The sequence below is a fragment of the Pithys albifrons genome, chromosome 2 (genome assembly GCF_047495875.1).
Source record: "Pithys albifrons albifrons isolate INPA30051 chromosome 2, PitAlb_v1, whole genome shotgun sequence".
NCBI lineage: Eukaryota > Metazoa > Chordata > Aves > Passeriformes > Thamnophilidae > Pithys > Pithys albifrons.
The window spans coordinates 83,653,317-83,672,655 of NC_092459.1; positions in this window are offsets into that span (position 1 = coordinate 83,653,317).

A 19,339-nucleotide genomic window follows, 5' to 3' on the forward strand; every position below is an offset into this window, starting at 1 on the left:
GGGAGAGGCAGCACAAGGATACCCAATATGAAGGAACTGCCTTGTTATTCTGATTTGATTTTATGTACCTGAATAGGTAGTTGGGAATAGCCATGGCTGCTTCTGTTCTTCTAGTGCCAAAAAGTGAGCATCTTCACATCCACCTACTAGGCAGTCAGAAACATGACCCAGAAGGAGGACTAGGTAGAGAATTCCCCAGAATCATGGGTGCAGCTGTGTTGTTCATTGGGCCATAGCTGCACCCAGACTTGCTCCTCTCATATGAATACAAGGTCTGACTTGGCAATGAGATCAGGCACATCCTAGAGGAGAGAGTCAGGGCACATCCTGGGCCTGACTGGCAGCTCGAGCACCCATCTCCATGGGCACTTTGCTCTGTCTGGCAGGTACTGCTCTCCCATCAGGCTGCCAGGGCCAGCCCTTGGCTGCTCTGAGACCTGCAAGGATGTGGCTGGTGTGCTGCACGTGGCAGGCACTGCAGGTGGGAGCACATGCCACACACCCACTCCTCCTCTGCCCTCCAGATCTCTATATGGAACATATTATGGGGACAGCTGTATGTGGTTCCCAAGCCTGTTTGTCACATCTACAAAGGGAAATGGCTGTAACCCACACATCCTGTTTCCCAGCTACCCTTACAGCACATCATGTATGCTTTAAAATGTAGCTGTTTAAACCAACCAATCTCATTTGGAAATTCCTTTTAAAAATATGCAAATAATAAAAAATGCTTTCTGAGTTCACATTACAAGATTATTTCAGATATTAAATTAATATTGAGAAGAGCTGTAATTTCTGAGGTAAATAAGACTGATGACCACTGAGAAAATGAAAGGAAAATTATTACTTACTCAGTGTTGACTATAATGCCAAGTTAGAAAAGGGAGGGTTTTGATCTTGTGTCTTCCCATTTTTTTTCTTGTCTATGAGTTAAGTGATCCCAAAGATGCTCATGGGTATCACCATTCCACCATGACAAATTGCTTCATGTTCTCCATGGGTTGATACCAGATAAATAGAGGCAATGTTTATTTTGCAACTCAGCAGATCTTTCAAATATTATCACTGTGGCATATTTCCTTTGTTTTATTTTATTTCAAGTGGAATTCTATTTAAGATTTTAGGTCACTGCTTTGTGCCCTTGGGCCGGGTACAGATCTTTAACCGAGCCACTGTAAATAAATGGTAGCGATTTCCATGTGATTGCAGATCATGACAACGCTGCTGGAAACAGTTTCTTTAAATGCCATGTCCCTTTCACCTACTGCCTTCAGGCCAGTGCATGACATGCAGTAAGTGTCAGGCGAAATGGCACATCTGTGAGGAAGCGCTTGTGTGAACGTTAACTGGAATGTGGAAAAATGGTGTCACATAGCCTGTAATCTAACACTGTTCTCCCTTAAAAGGGATGTTTTCTCTATGGAGATGTGTGTTTACCAAAATGACCTGCTTGAAGTTCAGCAGAAACTAAACTTATCTATTTATCCCCAGTTTTCTTGGGAAGCTCTTACTGCAGTGGTTCAATTCCAGGTCCTTGTATATTTTGCTGATGTGATAAGAGCCTTTAACAAATAAACTCAGTAAATGGAAAGGAGAGGAATGAAACTAGTTTGTGTTGTGGTTTGAGAATAGCAACCTTCTCCTAGGACAAGAGAATAGCATCCTACTGCTAAGTCTCCAAACCTTAGGAGAGTCCTTATTCTTACATTTGGAAGGATCCAAGTATAAGAACAGGGAAGGTATCTAGTGATGCTTTGGTGGTGCATAGTCAGTTCCAGAATTTAAGGACTTCTGGTCCATCATGTGAAGGGTCTCTTTTATATTTGTTTTGAATCTGTCACCTGCTAAGTCTATTTGATATCCATAGTTCTTATATTAGAAAACACAGGGGGCAACTCATGTTCATCTTTTCTTTGCTACTCTCTTTGCAGAAGTCTATCACAGCATCCCAGTTGTTTTCTGGGCTGCCAGCTGTTCCTCTCAGGGAAGCCTCTTTTCTGGCTTCAGCAGCCCTTCTTGTCCTGGTCTTTATCTTTTCTATTTTTATTATAAACTTTTTGAGACAATGGCATTGCAAATGTACAGAATTTTCAAGTTCTGGGTCCACTATGGAGTCATGCCATGCTCTTTTCCAAATGATTTCCAGTATTTTAGCAGCTTAATTGTTCATTAGTAGAGGACACCTTTCAAAATCTCCTGAGTGACACAAAGTGTTTCTGAATGTAACATGTATATAGGATTGTTTCTCCTGCGGGCATTACTTTACATTTGTGCACTCAATTTCATTTGTTGTTCTATTACTGCCTTAACATCACAGGGATCTCCTGCACCCTCTGCAGTCAGCTTTCAGTTTGATTACCTTGAGCATCAGAAAATTTTGCCACTTCACTGTTTAACCCCTTTTCCAGCTCACCAGTTATGTTCTCTACCACTGCAGGGAATATACCTCTTTAGCTGGCATTTTTAATGGGTTTGAATTCTTATTTCTGACAAATTTAAGGAATTCCTTTCAGCTGGTATTGAGGTGGTTATAAACAGGGTGTTATATGTAACAGTTCAGCAATTTCAGCATTCAATCCTTTACAACTCTACTCTGTATCACATCTGGGTACAGTGATCTGTTACTACTCAATTTGTTGATAGTTTCACTTCCACTGACAACACAGTTCATGACACATCCTCAGATTCATCCACTAGGAAGAAAAAATCTGATGAGGAAATGTTCCCAAAGTCTCCAAAGAAAGCAGTTACAATTTTTTTTCACTGTTTACTCTGACCTTATGTTTTCTGAGTTCTCCCTTTTATGCTTGGCCATCAGTTGCCCTCCAGACTTTCTGGCTGGCTTTTTATTCTTCATCAATTTGAACAAGAATCTCTATGATATTTTCTGTCTTTTTTCAGTTTTCCTCAAACTCTTTTCCAGCCTTTCATATGCATTTATATTTAACCTGCCAGTTTTTATATAATTCCCCATTTTCTTCCTTTTAATGTAGCCTCAGATATTTGAAAGCCTGTCTTCTTACTTCCAACAACTTCCATTAACCTGGTATTAAATCATGTGAATGGATTTCCTGGGCTCAGTGTGGAGTGTGTTGCTATATCTGAAGTCTGTGTGGTAGAAGTCCTGTCATCCTTCTGAGTCTTTGATATACTGTCTATAAATACTCTTAATGTTAACGGCCGACATTTACTCTTTAGTTGCCCGTTTTTGTGTTTTGGTGGTTTATTTTCAGTCAGAGTTCTCATTTTTATATAGTTGCTCTTTTGTTGGGGGTTGTTTGTGTTGGGTTTTTTTTTAATCAAACGCTACTGAAATGAACAGATTTTTGAAACTTGCTGGTCCCCAGAACTGTCATTGCCTTGGGGACCTTGCTGCTGCCCTGTCACTTGTCTAAACACCTGGCCCTGAAAGTGTGTCTTTATGTGCCCCTTTCAAACATGATGAGAGATTTTGCCCATGTCCTACTTTCAGCTCAGACATCATGCACCCAGTAACACATTGCCTCATTCAAATGGGATCCTCCGCATTGCAACTGCTCTTTCTCCCAGTGAACTATTCCCTTCCTGGAACTATTTAACTGGATCAACATTCAACTTGCCTTTTTATTTCTAGGCATAGGGATAATTTTGTAGCGCCATCTCAGACTCTGCAATGGAACTGTCAGTCAAGCAACTGTGTCATCACACTACATTTGACAAATTGGTCACAGGACTGTTCATGCATGCCATCATGCCAACATCTCTGCCTCTGCCCTCAAACTGATCATCTTCTTCATGCACCCTCATTTGTCCTCTCAATCAAGCCTCCCAAACTCATATTTTCAATGGGTTGGTGTAGAGCAGGGCACTATGCTTAATGAACACTGGGAATACTTTATTAGTGAATAAGTAATTTATTAAAGTTCATGCAGAGACAAAGAGAGGGGGGGGAAAGGAAAGTATCCTATAAATAGAAAAAACTTGCTGCTTGAGAGTTAAGCAGCCATCCATACTCATCTTCTAAATTATTTAACTCACTGCTGTAATTCATTAGTTTCTTCCAGTATAAAAAATAGACACTTGTTTCTATGGCAATCCTCTGAATTTACATTGAGCTGAAGATCTAGATAGCCCCTGACATTTTACAGGAGTTTTTAACTGTTTAACCAAAACCTATAAAATCAAGTTTACCTTTATTTTTCAAAGATATCCTTGAGGTTAGCTCTGGGTCTATACACTGATGACAGCTATAACACAGTAGAAAAATGAATAAGGGAGGCTTAAATTGGTTTCATCAGGATGTTGCAGCCACTCTAACCTTGACATAAACCAGCTGCAAGCTTCTCAGGCTAAAACAGTCCTTAGATGAATCAGTTTTAATAATACTTCTGGCTTGTGCTCCATTTTAACTGTATCTGAAAGTTCTCTATGTTTATTGAGTTCAAGGGATACTGTTATTATTCAGTTTTATTTGCATGAGTCACGTAAAATTTAAGCAATAAGCTGCCCACATGCTACGTACTTTAGAGAGTCCTAAGTCACCTGTAAAGAAGTTTGTGGTAAATTCCTGTATCACAGAGCTTGGCAAACACACCCAAGAGTAACCATGAAGCTCAGAACGAAGCTGTCTGAACAAAAGGCCAGAGAAAGAGAATTCTCATTCTTTGTTGCTTTCTTCAGAGCTGATTGAAGGGTAGGCCTGGAAGTGCCTGATCCACCAAGAGTTGTGCCACTACTGTATCTTAAAATTGGTGCAAAGTAACCCTGTCTGTCCACAGTTCAGTAAAGTTCACTATAAGGTCAGTAAATATAAGTATTATCAGCTTGACTCACTTAAAGTCCCATGTCTAGGTGCTTGTTATTCTCTTTATTTATTGCCTCAAGTGATCAAAAGTATGCATGTTTTAACAAGTTTCCTTGGCACACAGTGGTTTTCTACAGTTGTCACAGTGTTCCAAGTTGCTTAAAAATGGACTGAAAAGTGTTGGGACTTCATCTGCATTATGATTAGTTTGCATTCAGTCTCACTTTGAAGATAAATCTAAGTGATAACCAGGTTAAGTTTGATGGTACCAAATTCCTGTATGATATTTCCAGAATGCATTGTCTCTCCCCCTTTGGTCAACTTTTTATTTTCTAAGCAAGGATGAAAACCCGAAATAGCCTTGAAAAACAAGTCTCATTATATTTTGTTGTGCCTTACACCAAGCATTTCTGAGGCCAATTTGGATCACGATCTTTTAATTTGAATTTATTGGTCACTTGAAACATAAAGGATTAAAATGTTAGTGTTGATGGATCTTGCTGATTCAACAGTATCACCCATAGGCCTTTATGAAACAGGAAACACTTCATGTAATTCTGACACTCAATTTGGTGCAAACCAGCATAATCTGAGAACCTCTGTATGCATGCTCTTGGTGGCAATCTTAGCACTAAGGACTGCAGAGTCAAAATCACAGCATCTGTCTGGTACCACAATTCAAAGTGGTTACATTAAAAAAAAATCAGAGAACACTCTGACATTAGCCTATGAAAAAAGGATTTAGTGTAAGGAAGCTGTATATAGTCTGTGCCACATCATTAAGAGTTGCAATAGTGGGATAGAAAGTAAACATAGCTGATAAAAGAATGTGTGAGATGGTAAACTAAGTAAGACCTCAGAGGTAATCTTGCACACAGGGATTCTTAATATTTGAAGAGATCCTTCTGGTAAAGATCCCTCTTTGATGTATTGCAATTGTCTCTAACTGCTGGGTATTTGGGCATATGCCAATTTAATCATAGCATGTGAGTTAAAGGTCAGCAAATTCCTATTAGTTCTGTCATTTCCTACCTTACAGTCCCAATTTACTTTCAACCTAGAGACATACACCCACAGATGCTGCTTCTGTATTCACAGAATGGAGGAGGGAGCATGTAAACACTCTGATTTCTTGTTATTTGTCTTAAGGTAAACACTTTAACCATCCTTTCCAAAAATGCCATCAACACTTGCAGTTGGCTGCATTTGAATGAATGATCTCATAAAAGTATGCCTCTGGTGTTCCTGTTTGTCATCATCCTGTGATTTTCTCTTCAACAAAGGGAAATTTGAAATGCCAACTGAACTTCAAGGTAGTGGCAAGACCCTTCACAAAGTAGAAACTCACAGCTTGAGAAAAGAACATTTACTAAACTAGATTCGCTGACTGGATGATCTCTTTGCCATCACTGAACCAGAACAGAGACCTGATTGGAGCTGATTGTTCAGGAATTTGAGGACAGAATGTATTGTCGCTGCAAAATGCTGACCTGTCAAAAGCAACATACTCTTTGGAAATAGGTTGGTTTCAATAAACTTTGTCCAAATCACAGTTGTATTTCTTTTCCGACAATTCATGTAAAGGGCGGTTCAGGAGTTTGTGTTTAAATCTCTAAAGTTCTGGCTGGCCCTGATAAAGCTTAAAATGAGTTGAGTTGGAAGGAATTGAAGACTCAAAGTTTACAGTTTGTGAACAGCAGGCGGTTTGCAGAAGAGAGCACTTGACAAGAAGAAATTCCCCTAATTGCCTGCAGAGAGCAAGGCCCATTGCTCAGCACTCCTGACAGAAGACCAGGCAGAAACGATCCAGTGTCACAGGCTCCATCCTGGTAGCAGCAGGATTGCTCCTCTCATTTCCATCCAAACAGCACCTGTCTCTGCCTAGTGTCAGGTGGGAGGATGAGGTTGTTGCCATCACAACCTTGGGAAGAAGCACCTCAGAGACCAGTTCTTCATAAATCTTGGTTCCACAGGTATAGACCTGATTCGAGGTTTGCGCGATCAAATTAGAATTTTGACGGAGGGTGAGCTAAGGCCTGACCAGCAGTGGCCCCATGTAGATTTACTCTGTACTTACAGAACATGCAAGGCACAGGTCTGTCTGCTCTTCAGGCTAGCTGATAGTTAGAGGTCCCCAAATTTCAAGGTCCCTGCCTGTCCAGCTGAACGATTCTCTTCCTGCTGACCACCTAGGATAATACGGAGCATGGGAGCTCTGAGAGCCTCAGTTCATGCAGGGGATCTCAAGACTCTCCCTCTCCTCAATGGGGGACTGGGTGTCTAATGCAGACACTAGTTTTTATGCTGCCTGAGCTGGGGTTAGGAGCTGGAAAGCCAGAATACAGGCAGGGGTTTTGGAGTGTCCTGGGCTCTCTGCCACAGAACAGAGCTGTGCTTGGCTGCAGGGCTGCAGCAGCAAACCTGCTGGGGAGTCCCCAGGACATAAGTCAGCTTCCTTGCCTTTTGGAAAAAACAAAACCACTCCAAAACATAAACATAAACATAAACAAAGCAAGAAGACCAAAGAAATCTGGCCAGGGGATTACATGGCCTGTAGTTTCTGTTTCAGATCAGAAGGGAAATATCCTGCTTCAGAGTATGAAAACTGAAGTTTTAGGCAGTTCTACTTACAGCCTCAAGGCCCAAGTCTTTGCAACTGCATGGACATCAGCAGACTCACAGAGGCAGAGCTAGCTGCCTAGTTGCTTTGGCTCTTCTCTGGGGATTGTTTCTAATGAATATTCACACTTTAGAGACAAAATATATATGGCTCACATGAAGTCAGTTCTTCTCTACCCTGTTTTCATCAGCACACTGACCTTCCTGCCTCTCTTCCTGAGATTGGTCAATCAGAATATTGTCACTGATAACTACAGCTGCCTGTTTCTTTCACAAATGCTTCAGACAAATGAGTGTATCACATGAATTTGATCCCAAAGGGAAAAAAAAACACGAGAACTTTCTGTCTTTGCTCTGTGATAATCATAAGAGCAAGACTAAAGAAATTTTGCATCCTGCATCCTCAGGAGAATCTGCCACTCTCAGTACTTTTTACTTATGCTGGTGTTAAGTCCACAGATGCCAAGGGACTATCATCCTGTATTTCTTCTGAGCCTTGCCTGTGTGCAGCTCATGACAGTGAGCAGAATCTTATGGGAAAAGACTGAGAGGCCACTCACGTGCTTGGACTCTTCAGTGAGGACTTTAAAGTATCCTGGTGACTGGGATGCAGGTTCCCTCTTTCCCTGACAATAGCATCTTTTTCTGCCTCTTCCCTTCCTGCTGTCAGTCCTGCAACAACCCCTCAGCCCCTGCTGGCTGGAGCTCGGCACAGCTCAGCTCCAGCGCTGCTGCTGCTGAGGTTTGTTTGCAGGCAGGGCATGGTAACCCTCACTGACAACAGCACTCTGTCTTGTGAAACCTAAAGAGCTGGAGAAGCATTCAGGGGGAGCAATATGTACAGTGGTCTGTCCAGAGCCTGAAAGTTATCCTGGGCTTTGCTTTCTTGGTCAGGGTAAAAGCTGTTGGTGAAACTGAGGGTTGGAAATCAGAGTTTTGAGCTGTTGTGTGCCATAATCAATCTTTTTAAAATATTCACTGAAGAAAGAACTCCTTGATGAATTCCTTGATGAGGTTGATATTTATAGCTACCAGGAAAGTTTTAAGAACAGCCTCGAACTTCAGTAAGGTATGAGGCTCTAATAATACAGTACTGGAAGAGGTTGGACAATATGTGCCTTTCTTTCCTTTTTTTGGAGCCAGTGCATGGCAAAGAAAGAAATACAAAGTGAACTACACCCATGCTGATGCCAGTAGTCCCAGTGACAGATTGAATAAAAAGCATATGGAGTATCATTTTTTCTAGGGCAATCTCCCAGTTGGCTGCTAGTTTTGTTATCATTAGCTGTTCATTATTTTGGGGGTTTTAAGTGTTTCATATACACGGGAGAATAAGCAACCTGACAGTTCCATAAAAAGCCACAATAATGGTATGCATTATATGCAACTGATTTATTTCCTTAATCTAGTCTCAAACCCATTTCAGCCGTATTTGTAGAGACACAGTGACACCCAGTGGTTGTTAATAATAGACTGACCCATAATTTAGTTGGGGCACTGAATCTGATCGTTAACTAAACTAGCTCATATGCATTCCAGGGTTAGAAAAGTTCCAGTGTATACTGTTCACTGGAAAAAAAAAAAGCGATTCAGTATCTCTTTCTGTTTTATATATTTTATTGTTGCTCCAAAACTAGAAGAAGATAGAAATACACAGAAGAAATCATACAAAGCAAAGACTAATAGAAATATCACAAGTCTGCATCTGTTTATTTAACATTCTGTACATTCCTCTGAAAAATTATTTCAAGAGAAGAAAACCCTACACCTGTGGATTCTTCCAGCTTCCCACAATAACATCAAGTTAAACTAATGTTTTCATAGAGCCCTTGCTAAATAAAGTCAAATTGGCTCAAGGACAACTAAAATAATTAGCTGTTTTCATTTGCCACAAAATCTTTGCTAATCATATCTGCAGAGGAAATATTCTCTGTTGACTAAGCAGTCTTTAGGTTGATTTACATTCAGTTTATTTTTACTTCTTTATTTTAGCATTTTAGATAGCAAATCTCCTCTTACAGTTGACAGTGTGTGAAGACCACATCATATCTTAAAGAACAGATCTGATTTTGCTTTGCCTCTGATTGTAGACTGAAATTTTATTGTGTTGGGGTTTTTTTCAGGAGCCAAGTGAGTCTTGAAAATGGAAACTCGATGCAAGATTTAATGAAAAAGTAAATTACTCTGGCATCATTTTAACATAAAAAAGGAGCTTCCTCCTTGAAATTAAAGGAATTCTGAAGAGTGATTGCTGATATCTAATCTAGAGCAATAGAGTAATTGATTGTTTACATGATGTAGAGCAGAGGCTCAGTAATTCAATTCCCTTCAACCTGAGATTTTTATTGAATCTTTGCTGAAGATTCACAGAAGTTGTCCTTACGTTCTTATGGTCAGCATGAGTAGAACAGTACAAGGGTGATTCTGTGCCAGGCACAGACCAGCATTAGTACCCTGCAAAAGCCAAGGCTGTGCATGTTCAAGGGTCAGGGGAGGCAAAGGAGCAGCGAGGCCCAGGCTTCTCTGAAGGTACAGAGAAACTCCCCTTGACATCAGCAGTGCAGAACTGTGTGTAACTGCCCACCGGGGCTGGCCCAGGTGATTCATGCTCTTGCTCATCTGCCTCAAGGCTGGGCAATATACATACTCATGAATTGACTAATGGCACCCTGACTGTTGTGGTATATTAGTATGCTCACTCATCTTCCAGGCTGTGGCTTTAATGAAATACTTGGGTTTGTCCTAGAGCCTGAGGAAAATCCTCCTAGTCACCCTTACTTCTTTTCATGTCATACTGGAAAAGGTTTTCTTTCAGCAATCACCCACATTCATCTACTAATATATATGTCAGAATGGGGATTGCTTAGGCCTTTTTTAGACTTATCCATGACCTGACAAACCTCTTGCCCTGAGTGCATGAGCTGCTACCAGAATCCTCCAGTAAGACACCACTGCTACCAGCCACACAGAGCTAGGTGTGCTCCACATTGGTGTCTTAGAACCTGGAAGTGGTCTGGGGTGATTTCAAGTAAAGAACATAATGCAATGTGAATAGAGCTTCAGAGACCTCTGTGTGCCATGAAGAAGGACTAGAAGTAGGTAGGTTTCTGCAAGTGTCTCCGGATCAATACAATTTCTCTATGGATGCTGGGATGTTTGTAGGCTTGAAGAGAATGACCCTTTGCTGTTTTCCCTATTATATTTTTATAATTTGGAAAAAAAATTCTAAGTTTCAACACTAACAAACCCATTAATATTGATCCTTTTTTGCCTTTTGGCAGGTGGTATCATTTGATCCAAATCTCAAGCTAATTTTTGAGGTCCCAGTTTTGAAAGAATTTGAGCAGTTGTAGCTCCCATAAAAGTAACTTGATCATTCCTCTATCCCAGTCAAAATCTAGTTAAATACATTTTAAAAATCACTTTGTGTAGGAAAAAAAATATGTCAGGGAACATTTACAGGAAAAAAGGAAAGGGAGGAGAAAACAGTAATGCTAAAGAAGAAAAGGACAGCAAATGCAGAGGAACAAATTCAAAGGGTTGTTTGCCAGATGGGAAGGCATCTCTATGATTAGAAATAGTCCCAACCTTATTTCCCTCCTACTGAAACCCAGTATGTTTTCACCCAGGAGGACTAACACAAAAAGGATGTTAATATTCTTCTTGCGTGCTTGCTAGTTATTAGAGACTCACAATAAGGAAGGTGGTCAGAGAATAGTTGTCACATGCCCAAAGTACCCTAATTCAAGGACACTGCCACCTCAGAACATCATATGAGGCAGGTCAAGCCTGGGGTGAAGCAAGCTTTCTGTGTAAGAATTTTAATTAGCAATGAGCACAATAAAATACATAAGCTGCTGAAAGTTAACAAGTGCTACTGGTTGAGATTTATGTTCAAATCCATGCTGTGTACTTCCCTTTCCTCACCGCTAATGGATTAGCAGTATACTGGATAGTAATCAACAAATATTACAATCATCCTTATAATCTTATTAACAAACTTGTAAGAAGCATTAAGGACACATTTATACTGCTTGTGGGAAACAGTCCAAATACAACGAACCAAAAGCTGCTTATCTACAAGCAAAACTAGCATTATATGACTGAAGGGGGCCAAGTTAATCAGAGCTATCAAGAGACTAATTCAGGTCCAGAGGGCTGGGAAGGCAGATTAAATGATTGTTCATAAATCATTGAAAGCATACACTATACCATATTGTAGCAACAAACAATGATCTTCTGTAGGGTGCAGTTTCCTGCTTTATATATATCTGTGTTTTGACAATTTAGATATCTCATCAGCATCTTTTTATCCTGAAATTGTGAATGTGTAGCAATAGCATTGTGACTCAGCTAGTTAATCATCAGATCTTTGGGAAGGAAGGGGATAGACTGTAAAAACAAACCTGAAATTGTTCGTGTTTGTAGGCAGCACGGCTATGCTTACTACAAGCATGTACAAAATATAAAATAATATGATCCAATATACTGTGTAAGAAAACTGGGGAACGCAATTGAGAGAATGTGAAAAATCAGCTTTATATGTCTCAGGTTCCTTTGCTTTACAGGATTGAGGGGAGGACACTGCTGGTTAATTGTTCGATTTAAAAATATTTTAGAGAAGTACTGAAATGTGGTGGTTTAGCCAGGAAAACGGCAAAGCGAAATGTAAGTTTATTCAGTGACTCCACACTGGAACAGCTGGAGCCTGGTCTTATGCCTTTCGTTTGGTAGGATCAGGACTATCCACAAGCTACAACTGACTCCTCTTTAGAACAGGCTTGCAATGGCTCACTTACTTGTTTTTGAGAGTGGTTAAACATTGCTCTTCAGATGCTTGCTTTTTCTGCCCTGTCAACAGTCCTAAGAAAGACTTTCCCACTACTTACCATAAATAAAGGATTCCTCCAAAGAGTAGAGTTAATGGCACTTGCTTCTGATCCCACAAGACATGGAACACACTCCACTGTACATAATATTTTGCATTTCCAGTGCCTGATTTTCTATTGCTATTCATTATAGTATTTACTTACATCAACACAAAGGGATGGGGAGAAAGGCTGTCATTGCAGTGCAGTCCCTCTGGAAACATGATGCTTGGGATAAAAGACAGCATAACACATCGGGAAGAAGAAAATAGTCCTTTAATTACAATAATTAAATTATGCGTCATTTGGTTTGGGTTTTTTTCATAGAAAACAGAAAGTCTTCAGACTGGAACAGTAAGGCTGAAGAGCACAAGAGCCTAAAAACAAGAGAAGTCAGCAGTTCAATTTGATAACGCTGTCAAATCAATTATACAGATTTGTCCCCAGCTGTCTGAGCAACATCAGTTCTTCATTTTTGTGAGGTCATGTTTTTCAGTTGTCTTCTTCTTTCTTTTTCTCTACTGAAAAGTTTTACATATCCATTTACAGCTCTAGGAAGGAGATTGCCTCAGTACTCACATAATCCTTTGGCTTTTTGCATAGCATCAGACACAAGCCCTCATCTGGCTCTTATTTTCTTTCTCAGCCTCACCAAAATTTGACTGCTCTATAGCTCATGTTTCCAGCTTGGTTCTATTAAGTCTGATCTGCCAACTGGCAACAAAACTGCACAAGCATCTGGAGTACAAAGTAAATATTTGTTGTTCATTCTAATTTCTCAACATCGTGTCAGAGCACCTGGTTTACTCCCTAAGTTTCTCCCTAAGGTCCCTGAACTGCTATCATCCTCAAAAAATAAAAGGATTATCCATCTCCATTCAAGTTCCAGGACTGAACTTTTACCACCATCTGTCCAAGATCTTGCTCTTACAAAGGCTCATTGCCTGGTCTACATGCACTTTCTTCTTCAGGTTCACCAATAGCCATTAACTGTGTTCTGTCAGCAGCTTTCTAGAGGAGTTTTTGCAACTGTAAATGGAAAATTAAGACCTTTGAAGATATGTTGGTTGTTTCAAACATCTGTACACATCCTTGTACATTAATTATGAGGCCTAATAGAGTTCTTTGGTTTTGTATCACATGTCTTAACTGTCAGAGTGGATTTTTACATCACAAGATATGAACACACTGTATGCTGCAACTCAATAGCCATCAGAAAATAGAGTGTGCTTTTCTACTTGTTTTTTTCTTACAGAACAAAGGTGTGGAGGGCAAGAGATTTGCCTGGGTCTGCAGGATCAGGTGGCAGTAACAAAGAGTAAACAAAGGAATATGCAGAATAAAAATGTCTTTCTAATTTTTCATTATTTATACTGTAAATAACATTAACTATGGTCTTTGGTGAGGAGGACACTGCTGAGGAAGTAGGAAGGAAAGAAACCAAATACAGCTGTAAGAAGAGAGATACAGGGGTTAACAAGAGCTTGGCTACTCTTTCATATTTCGACCAATCTGAAATTGAGCTTTGAAGCTCCTCTAAGCAACTAAGAAATTGAAAGGATCAAAATTCTTAAATGTTGATGAACTATCTTCTTTACTGTACAATGCTCAGATCCCTGTTCTGGCAAAATAAAAAAGAAGTATTTACAACAAAAATCCATGTGTCTGTTTTAACAGATGCACCCTGGTAGTTTTAAACCAATTTTTCTATTTTATTCAGCTTTATTTGATTTGGGGTCTATATATTTAATATAGCATTTTTCTGCTTGGGAAAAAATTTTTTCCTATGTCAGATTTTGTCAACACAGATAACTTACACATTTACACTGAATTCACTTGTCTGCTGAATTGGGATCATGCCTTTGAAGGATCCTAACTGCAGGGAAAATGCTATATTTCTTCTCATTGGCAGGCAAAAGTAGCTGACTGAAACAGCTTTGAAGCACTTTCCAGCACAACACAGAACCCACAAGTGCTTATAAGGAGATAACACAAATTTAATGGGTTCATGATCTACAAGATCACCTCTGTCTTAATTTTTGACTTATTTCTTCCAGAAGAGGATGTGATACTGTGCTCACTCCAGTCTGACTTGCAAACAAGGAAATCCAAACAATCCTCAAGCTGCTGATTCAATATGTGGTTCTAGAGAAAAGCATTTCTCAAATATGAAAGATTTCAAGTCCACTGGGAAAGCTCTTTTCCAGTCTTCTCTCAACCAAAACAAAACTAAACCATTTGTCAGAAGTCATGTTTTCTTTAGCTCTAGCTGTTCTTGGTGCTCTCTCTCAACTTCTCAATGCCTTTCTTCATAATCATACTTAGGCTAGGCCAGATTGGTTTTTCAGGACTCACCAGCACATGTTTTTTTTCAATAGCATAGTTTTTCCAGGCCTTCACAGAAGAGCTCTGATTCTCTTCTGTTATGCAGATAAATCACTATTTATATTAATAAATATGATGTCTCCTTTCCAGCTACAGCCCTTTACATCTATCTGTAATGAAATTACTACCACTGTTTTTGAGCCTCCTCTTACATGCATCCAATTTTATTTATGAGTTTGTATTCCAATAAGGCTTATAAGCCTGCCAACCTCAGTATCATCTGAAATTTTCTAAATGTATCCTCCATTCTTTCATTAAGCCATCAGTTAAAATGTTGTTTAGAACAAGGAAAGACACATGACAGAACCATATGCTTTTTTCTTCTGTTAGAGAATTGATTTTCAAAACACACATATTCAATTAGTAAAATTACTATTATTAATCTTACCTAGAATTTTCACTGTATCACTGACGATACAGCAGTTGACTAGCTGGATTTCTTCAAGGTCACTTGTTTCATCAGGGACTCATCTTACAATGTAGGTTATGCCATCCTCAATAGTGGGCAAATGATTCATGTAAAATAAGTGTAGCTTTCTCAAATTTCTGATACCTTCAGCTATGAAGGGAATGAAAAAAAATCACCAAACTGAAACAGGTCATGCTGTTGGGTGAACTTTTTTATGTTGTCTTGATTACAGCAAACAGCTAGACAGAATTAGATGTTTACTGCCTCACATACTATAACTGTCTATATTTTGATGACACAAAATATATGGTAAGGGTTTTTTTGCAAAAATTATAAACACAGCCTACTGATCAGCTACTGTATCATGGAATCAATATAAACTGCCCCTCAGCCCAGGGAAAGTAACTCATAGAAGATCAGTGGGATCTGCCTGTGAAACAAATCCAGGAGAAGCATTTTTTTCCATGCCGTCAAAGGCAGACACATGAATTGCCATCTCCGTTTCAGTTACTGGATTGTGTAGCCCCGGGAAACATCATTCAGACTTTTCAACCTTGGTATCCAGTGACTGACCTCACAGAAAGTCAGCAACAGGTCAGGTGAAGGAACCTTTGCAGTCTGACTTGCAGTTCATGCAGATTAGTCCATTCTGGGGTCAGTCTGTTAGACTTGTTTGGCTATAACTAACTTGAAAGGCACACTTTGATACTTTGTGGCATTTAGGATACAGAACAAAGCAACACTCCGGTGCAAATGTGTAAGAAATTCCTTCCTAAATTAGACAATAGGATTTTCAAGTTGTAATAGTGTACAAACTTCAGTGGTTGTTAAACCATTCCCATTCTCAGCACTATATATTTTATTATGGTGTGAACTAGGAGGAGTAAGCAGCAAAGTGTTGTAGTGCTTATCAAAAACTGTCTCCATATTCACTGAAGTTTCCTTCTCTGCAAGTTTCCTCCTTGTACAATTACTTAATACCTTGTTTGCTTGAAGGGTAAGTTTTGCAATGCTGCTCTGTTGCCAGAAGCATACAAAGTTGTTTCTTGATATAAAGCAAGTTCCAGTTCATAACTATTTGAAATTTTATGATATAGCAATTATCAAAAATCTGACTTTCTGTCCAGAGTTTATGGTTAAGTGAGTAAATATTTCTGCCACCAGTAGAAATTAGTGTATCTACAATGCTTCATTCACTCTTCAATGATTTCATTGAAAGATAATAACTTTAGTTCACTAATGGGATGTTTACTGTGGGACTGATATCTAGACTAACCCACAGAGTCTTACCCTTTTTCCTTTCCCTTCCTACTATACAGTAAGCCACCCAGAGGGAAAGCAAATCCTCCTGCTGGTGGTAGAAGTGAAGCCAGCATTTGCCAAGAGTTAAGATATGTGGAAGGGTGGGTATGTGCAAGGAGCTATAAGACAACCTAAACTTCAGCAGACCAAGCAGAGCAATTTATGATTGCTCACATTTTTACATGTAGTCTGCACCTTAATTAACAAAGGTCATTTCTAAAGTTTGCAGAACGTGAAAATGCAGAAAATGATGAGACATCTAGTAGCAGTGTATAGGGGAAATAACATAACTCAACTGGTATCAAACACTTTCCCACCCCCCACTCCCCCGGCAGAATCCCGTCCTGAAGTGGAACGCCGGACAACGTCTGATGTGGCAAAAGCAATCCCTTCCTGACATCCGAGCCCGTCGGATCTCGGAAGCTGAGCAGGGTCAGCCCCAGATTAGTACTTGGATGGGAGACCTCCTGGGAAATGCCGGGTGCTGTAGGTTCTAGTCCTGAAGACTTCGCTGTCACTGTCCAAGCTCGCTCGGCCGTGGCAGGTGGACCTTAGGACTTAAACAGTGGGGCCAGTTCTGCGCACGCTGTGCCTCACCTAAAAAATCCACTGCACAGGCTGGAAGGGCACACCCACGTGGGGAGAGCCCTGCCCAAATCTGCGTTCGCGGTCTGCCCACACACATAGTACTAGAGTGCCCTCCGCTGGCTTAGCCCAGGCAGGGCACAACCGGCTGCTCACTTGTAGAGTGAAGGGGAAGGGAAGGGGCTGAAAGGAGCAGGAAAAGAGCCAGAAACTTAATATTTGAGCAAACGCAGCGAAAAACCCAGACTGTTTGGAGGAGGTATATTTCTCTGTCCTTCACTGTTCATGCATGATAGGGCATCAGGAAGGGTAACTCTTGAAAATTCACTTGCTGTCCTTATTTCAGGTAAGCATGGGCAGAACATCTTTCCTTTGTCTCCTTCAGTGTCCTGCTATGTGAAATTCCACCTGGATCTCAGCTGGTCAGAAAGTCCTTAGAACAGGAAATAATTGAAGCAAGTTTCCTTCTGTTATCAAAATCACGTTTAAAAAGTAGCTAATGAATGATAATTAATGTCTTCATAAATAGTCTATTGAAAGAAGAGAAATCAAATTACTTAACTTCCCATGGTCATACAGATATCATAGTCCAAGTCACAGACAATGAGAAAACACAGAAAACATTTCCAAATATTGAACAAGATCTTGTCTTTGCTAGATATCAGCAGTGTCACGAAAGTGTCATCTGCTTCACATCAACCTCCATGTAATTTACTTGTACTTAGAAGATGATACAGCACATGCATAGCATTGGATCCAGTGCATGAAACCATGAAACAAGGAGGGACAGAACTAGTTGCCCAGCCTGTCATGCAGTCTCATTTGTCACTGCTTCTCTTTGGCACATTAATAAAATACGCATTTGCGACTCATCTTATTGCATAATATTCTATCACTAACTATCATTGTCACAAATTTCATCCTCAATGCTGATCCAGTGTGATATTTCATCTCTTTGTCTTTTGTCTCCTCCCACCCTTTTACAGTGCTCTGGGGGCTACTTCTCATGTTTATCAAGAGGTACACTATTTTTGTCCTTCACGCCTCCAAGTCTTGTTCTAGCAGTCTATGTTGCTGGTCTTGTTAGAAGACAGGTACCAAACTCCTTAAAACCCCTCCTTCAATAAATAAGAATTGCTGTGAAGCAAATGAAAGGCTTGTCTGAAGCGCAAGCAATTCCTTGACATGGCATTCTTTATTGTCATCACTACATGCAGTTAAATAAAAAAATAAAATCAGGCAAACAAATGAAAAAACAAACAAAGAGAGGAATTTGGGCTCTACAAAGGAATCCAGACATGCTGGATCGATGGGCCAAGGGCAGCTGTATAAGGTTCAACAAGGTGAAGTGCTGAGTCCTGCACTTGCACCACAACAACCCTATGCTCTGCTCCCCAGTGCTGTTGGGGCAGAGAGTCTGAAAAGCTGTCTGGCAGAAAAGGACGTGGTGGTGCTGATCAATAGCAGCTGAACATGAGCCAGCAGTGTGCCCACATGGCCAAGAAGGCCAAGGACATCCTGACTTGTATCAGAAATAGTGTGTCCAGCAGGACCAGGGCAGTGATTGTCCCCCCTGTACTCAGCACTGGTGAGACCACACCTTGAGTGTTGTGTCCAGTTTTGGGTCCCTCACTACAAGAAGGATATTTGGGTGCTGGAGCTGGTGAAGGGTCAGGAGCACAAGTCCCATGAGGGATGAAGCTGGGATTGTTTAGCCTGGAGAAAAGAAGCCTCAAGGGGGACGTTATAATGAGGTTGTAGTGAGATGGAGGTTGGCCTCTTCTCACAGGTTAACAAGTGGCAGGACGAGAGCAAATGGCCTCAAGTTTCTCCAGTAGAGATTTAGATTGGCTCTTAGGAAGAATTTCTTCACTGAAAGGGTGGTCAGGCATTGGAACAAGCTGCCTATGGAAGTGGTGGAGTCACCATCCTTGAAGTGTCCAAAAACTGTATAGATGTGGCACTTAGGGACATGGTTTAGTGGTAGACGTAGTAGTGTTAATAGTTAGACTTGATTTTAAGGGTCTTTTCCAATGACTTCATGATTCTATGATTTCATGAGTCTAAATTTGTCCAATAACAGATTTGTCTGATATCCTCTGGATGGCACAGTTTCCAGAAGCATCCAGGACATCCCACCAATAACAGGGAACAGCACACTCATAACAGTCTAGGTAAATATAATAACAGAATCATAGACTTTCTCAAATAGGAAGGGACCCATAAGGATGATCGAGTCCAACTCCCTCCTTGCAGAATTACCTACAAATAAACCATGTGACTAAGAGCACCATCCAAAAGCTCCTCAGGCTAAGTAAAGAGGAAGATGTATTAGAAACTGAAGGAAGCCTATTGTTCATTAGAAAATGAGCTGCTCTTACCAGGTGT